Source organism: Vombatus ursinus, unplaced genomic scaffold (assembly GCF_900497805.2).
Source record: "Vombatus ursinus unplaced genomic scaffold, bare-nosed wombat genome assembly UNPS02014809.1, whole genome shotgun sequence".
Classification (NCBI taxonomy): domain Eukaryota; kingdom Metazoa; phylum Chordata; class Mammalia; order Diprotodontia; family Vombatidae; genus Vombatus; species Vombatus ursinus.
In genome coordinates this window covers 22,052,743-22,059,094 of record NW_020954587.1, presented here as the reverse complement: position 1 = coordinate 22,059,094, position 6,352 = coordinate 22,052,743, and the positions used below count along the sequence as shown (strand labels likewise).

Genomic DNA, 6,352 nt, shown 5'->3' with positions numbered 1-6,352 from the left:
CACACACACACACACACACACACACACACACACACACACACACACACCATACAACCAAACTGGATTTACAAAATCCATTCATCAAGGGTGGCAGAGTGGAGGGGAGGGATGGCATGGGGAGAAAAGCAAGGTGTTCCAGTCACCGCAGACACAAGGCTGGCAGAAACTAGAAAACAACAGCAGAAACATCTGTAGTCACAGAGACACGATGGCATTAAAAATCTACATCTGGCATCAAAAACATTCTAGCCTACACTCATTAGACAGTAAAATTCCAGATCCCACGGAGGACATGAGACTATGCTGAGGGCCCTTGGCAGGGCCTCCTGCTTTCCCTGCAAGTGGGGAAACTGAAGAAGGAAACACTAGCACTTCTGTTCAAAGTCATCCCTCCCTCCCTGTAGAGGCAGCTCAGTGGGCTGCAGTCTGGTAGAAGATGGGTGAGGTGAGGGGAGCTTTTGGGCAAGATGAGGTGCTCAGGGCAGACTGCAGGTAGACTGTCTTGTAAAAGAGTCTGTGGCTTAGGAGGACCACCAAGGAGAAGAGGTGTAACTGGAAGGGGAATGCTTTCCAAGGGATTTTTTGCTTCATTGATGCTGATGATGAGCAGAGGGAGGAGGATAGAGAAGAGGCAGCCATTGATGACGTAAGAAGATTGCTTTGCTCTGAGGATGGCCAAGGGTAGATCAAATCCAAAGTAGTAAGGCCAACTACTTTCAGTGTTGGATAATCACTGATGCTTTTCAATTCCTGTGTTGAACCAACAGTACTCAGAACAATACAGTGAGTAGAGAGCAGACATGTGCAGGAGACTGACCAACTGGCTAATGAGAGGGATTGAGAATAGACTGACAATAATACCCTCGATCGGGAAAAGGGCTCGAGGAAAGGCTGAACAACATGGTGGTGATAATCTTGCTGACACCTGGGAATGACTGAGACTTCCTCGTAGAGACCTCAAATGCCAGATCAGCAACTTTACTGAGCACAAACAGGGGAGCCCAAGGAGCATTAAAGATAGAGGTGAGATTAGACTTGAGCCAGAACAAGACTTCTCCATGGAGAGAGGGATCTCCAGTAGTTTGAGCAGCTACTGACCAAAGCACAGGGATAAATACTTGGTAAAACAAGAGGAATCTCAGCTAGAATACTTCTCCATTCCAAGCACAGCACTGAAAAATTCTGCTCACTATCCTTGGTTCACTCTCCTACTTTTGCTCCTTGCTTTTGGCTCTTCTCTGAGTTAGGACACTAGCTGCCCTTCTTCAACTCTATTCTTTCCTCTTCTGTTGGATCTGGACATCTAGTTTGGAGATGATGCAGATGCTCCAGTTGGAGTCCTTGATTCTCTTGACAAGGTCACACTGTCAGCCATCTCTACTTCTGTGTCACTTCTGCCACCCAAACTATCAACTATAAGGAGAAGGGAGGAAAAGGACCCCAAAGTCTCTCATTGTGAAGAGCTTAGAAACTCAGAGTCTGCCTGTGGTCCCACTTGGTTCCCCTGGCTCCAGCTGCTGGCACTGCTCCCAAGACCAGGGCACACCTCCTGCACTAGGCATGCTTGGGCTGCATGGACCAGGCTCCCTTTCTCTCTTGAGAAAATTATTCACTTCATGGAGCTTCTGGTACATGAATCTACATCTACAAAGGTTTCTACCATGTAATCTACACATTTTTTCCCCTAAAACAGAGGTTCTTAAGCCATATTTATTTATTTGTTCACCTATTTATTTATTCATTCATTCATTTATTTATCTAGCTTTATGGGTGCCTTTGACAGTTTGTGAAGCCATCTTTTCAGAATAATGTTTTTAAATGAATAAAATAAAATGCAAAGGAAATTACACTATATTGATAAAATACAAAGAAAACTATACAGGTAACAAAACATAAAAAAAAATAAGTTCATGAATCTAGATCAAGAAACCCTACCCTAAAAGCTAATGAAACTGTCCTGAGACATAATTAATTCAGAGCACTAAATCTTGAACTATAGGCACAACTCCTTTTTAAAAAAAAATTTTTTTTCAAATGAAGATTCATCTTTCTCTTCTATCTCCTCTATTTTCCCATTGAGATAACAAAAAAACACCCAAAATTTTCTGTTAGAAATTTCCTTGTACATTCAAGCAAAACAAATTCCTTCATTGGCCATGTTCAGTGAAGTGTGTTTCAGTCTATTCATCACCTCTCTTTCAGGAAATGTGTAACTTGTTTCATCATGAATTTGGAATTGGAATTTGGAATTGCCTTCCAAATTACCTTTATTGATTGTTTTCTTAAAAGTAGGGATGTAAAATTAAACCACAGTAGTATGTCACTAATATTGATCATTATTTTGACTAGAGTTTCATTGACTCTCAACATTGACTTTATTTACATTGTTATACTCATTGGATACATTTTTCATTTGGTTCTACTTTCTTCACTGGGATATATTTTCTTTAAATTCTTTTAGAAGTTTTATTGATTCATTCTCTCTCTTTTTCTTCCTCTTTCATTCTTTACTGGCCCCAGGCAAAGGGTTCTTTTTTTTTTCATTAATTTTTTTGGTTACATCTTCAGTTCCAAACTGTCTCCTTCCCTCCATACCCTGCCATGCTGTCCAATTTCTTAATCCACCCACCCTTCTAAGAGTCCTTCCCTTATCTTATCCCTTCACCCTCTTATTTCTTAACCTACACATCCTTCTAAAAGTCCTTCCATTATAATATCTGTCCCCTTGCCCTCACATTTCTCTGTAGGTTAAGAAGACTTTTACTCTTCTAGATGTGTATTTGATTCCCTCTTTAACCTAGTTCTGATGAGAATAAGTTTCTAGTACTACCAGCCCTCCACCCCCTCCTGCTCTCCACTGTAACAGTTCTTTCATTCATGCCTCCTTTGTATGAGATAATTGCTTCATTTTACCTGTCCTTACCTAATTTTCTTTTTTTAGGATCATCCTGTCATAGTCAACTCCACCCCAAACCTTCTATCTATGTATGCTCTTTCAAATTACCCTAGTAATGATAATCTTAAGAGTTACAGATAATGTTTTCCCATATAAGAAGTAAACAGTTTGACCTTATTGAATCTCTTATAATTGGTCTTTCATATTTACCTTCTCATGTTTCTCCTGAATAAATTTTCTGTTCAGTTCCTGTCTTTTCCTCAAAAATACCTGAAAGTCCTTTAATTCATTAAGTATCCATTTTTTCCTTGTTGGATTACACTCAACTTTGCTGGGTAAGTTATTCTTGGTTGCAAACCCAGCTCCTTTGCTGAATATCATGTTCCATGCCCTTTGGTATTTTAATGTAGAAGCTGCTAAATCTTTTGTTAGATTGTAACTCCACAGTATTTAAATTGTTTATTTCTAGTTGTTTGTAGTATTTTTTCCTTGACCTGGGAGCTTCATAACTTAGCTATAATGTTCCTGTGAGGTTTCATCTTGAGATCTCTTTCAGATAGTGATTGGTGGATTTTTTTCCATTTTTATTTTACCCTCTAATTCTAAAACTTGAGGATAATTTTCCTTAATAATTTCTTGAAGTGTAGTATCTATGCTCCTGTTTTGATCATAACTTTGAAATAGTCCAACAATTCTTATTTTGTCTCTCCTCAATTTATTTTCCAGATCAGTTGTTTTTATAATGAGATAGTTCACATTCTCTTTTATTTTTTTCATTCTTTTGATTTTTTTTTATTATTTCTTGGTGTCTTATGAAGTCATTATCAAATGTAGTCCATTAGCTTCCCCTTGCCCAATTTTAATTTTTAAAGAGTTACTTTCTTTTGTAAGTTTTTATATCTCTTTTTCCAATTGGACAACTTTCTTTTCATAGTTTTCTTCATTTTCTTGCGTTACTCTTGTGTTAGGCTGGATAACTGCTTTACCTTGATTTTTATTTATTGCTGCAGCCCTAAAGTTCACTTTGAAGCATTATTTTAAATTATTCGTGGGGGAATTTGGGAGAGCTAGCTAATTTCCTGACTTATTACACCATCTTTCCAGTATCCTTGATTTTTTAAAAAATATTACTGTCATTTTCTAATTTCCTCACTATCCAATAGAAATCTCTCTTATAATGAAGAGGTACAGTTAAACAAAGTAAATCAACATGTGGACCATGTTTGATAATTAGTGCCTTATTCTCCACTTGACTTGAGGTAGGAGGCATGTTTCATTCCCCATTAGAATATAAGTTCCTTGAGAGTAGGGATCGTTTCATTCTTTGTCTTTGTATCCTCAGTACTTAGCACAGTGCCTGACACATAGTAGGTGTTTAACAAATGCTTGTTAATTGATTCACCATCAGTCTTCTGAAATTATAATTGGTCACTGTATTGATCAGAGTTCTGAAGTCTTTAAATTCTGTTTTCATTTATATCACTGAGGTCAGAGAATACATTTTTCTCATGGTTTTGCTTACTTCATTCTGTATTAGTTCATACAAGTTTAGCCAAATGTCTCTGAATTCTTCATATTCATAATTTTTGTGGTCATTGATAGGCATCCACTTTACTTTTAGCCCTTTGTTATTTCAAAAAGTGCCATTATAAATATTTGTGTATATATACTTACATTTAACCTTTATGTTTTACCTTTTTGGAGTATGTTGCTTATCTGTGGTACAGGAGACCCTTCCCCAAAAAGGGGCTCTACTCCGGATTTGGATAGACTGTTTACAATTTTGGGGGGGCATGACCCCTTAAATAGGTCTCAGATTTTTTATTTCTGTCTTGCCAGTTGGCCTCCCCCAGGAGTAGAACTTCAAGGAAAATCCCCAAAACAGTCCTAAAGTGTAGCCCGTCTAGGGTCAAAATATTTGTAACTACTAGAAAAGGTACTCTGAACAAAATAAGTATTAGGTACAGGACAACAGCTTATTTCCTTAACCACAGAGAATGCTTAGGGAAGAAAAGATTCATCAAAATATATCAACAAATACAACAACACAAAATAATAATCCATTGCACTTATTATGCTCTTCCAATAGGGAAAAACAATTTTTGTGGGGTTGTTGAAAGATAGGATATATTTTTTCGTTGACTTCAGACTTTTATTTTTTGAGCAAGTCGCAAAGTCTCGTTCTCCTGGCCAGAGGGAGAACCAGGAATGGTTCTTCATTGTTTTGGTTTTCAGAATGATTCTATCAGTGGTCATCTTATGTTCTGAGAAGCAGTGCTGATAGCAAAATTACCTCCACCTGAACATCCAACTCAGAAACTCTTACCATCTTGGACGCATGAGTTTACCAACAGGTCTAGAAATGCACATGCCTAGGTGAGCCTGTGTTCCTGTCAATTTTCTTCTTTGTTTTCTTTTCTGAGGACATGTCAGCAACTGGTGATCCAGAGAAATAGGCTCAAATCATGAAGAGAAAGTGACCACTGATAGAATCATTTTGAAATATAGAGGAATTTCCAAGAGGGGAATTTCTTCATGACTCAGTCATTCATCATCTCTAACACTGCCTTCCATTCATGGGTACATAGAGACCTGTCAAGTGTTGCATATCCTTCAGGGATGAACCAGAGTGCACATACAGCTCCATGCTTCCTTTTGACAAAGGTCAACTAGCATTTTTCTTTGAGGCTTTGTTTGTAACTGTTTTCATGTCATTGTTTTCTTCTAAGTGTGTGTCGTGGTCTAATCTGTCACCATAGTAGGTTCTTTTTGTTCTTTATGGTCAGGTTCTTTTTTTGTTCTTTGCTCATTTTTTCCCAGCTGATTTTGAACTTTATGTTAAAGTTGGATTTTGCTCACCTGGGGATAGAAGACACTGTCCCAGGCTTCAGGCTTTTTCACACTGCTGTTTTCACAGCTAGTTCTTGGATTGCTTCCAGGGTGATTTTATTCTGGGAGAGATGTGGTCACTGCTTTCCTCGTCTGCAGTCTGGTCTTTACCCAGGAAGGGCCCTTATTCCCCTGCAGCAGCAAGTGCTAGTGCTCCTCTCAGCCCTTGAACTGTGCCCAAGTTCTTGTTCCCTTGCAAGTGCAAACCTTCCTTTTTGCCTCAGAACTGTGATCTGGGACTGCATATGGCCAATGGAGTTGCCAAACAGCTTCTGGTCCTCTGCCCAGTTCCAGCACAAGGTCCCTTATGCTGCTCTTTTTCTGACCAGCTGTCCGTTCCCCTTCTGTCTCTGGGTTAAGAGCTCCTGAAGCTGCTATTGCTGCTGTCATTGCCTCCAGGGCCCACCATTGGTGTTGCCGCTGTGTGTGCCAGGCTAGCCCCAATGCTGGTAACCCAGGCCTCTCCTTCTGACCTCCTAAGTTGTCTTGAGCTGGAGAAATGTCTCAACCCAATGTTTTATTGGCTATACTGTGCTAGAATTCAGTTTGATGCATTATCTTAAAATT

At 39.0% G+C, this 6,352-nt stretch overlaps 1 protein-coding gene and 1 pseudogene across 3 annotated transcripts in view; one reads left to right on the top strand and one right to left on the bottom strand.

Annotated features, from left to right (window-relative positions):
• HLCS (holocarboxylase synthetase) overlaps positions 1–6,352 on the top strand; it is a 225,857-nt gene that overhangs the window by 14,205 nt on the left and 205,300 nt on the right. The gene's annotated exons all lie outside the window — the stretch shown is intronic.
• Positions 522–6,175, bottom strand: LOC114052736 (annotated as a pseudogene).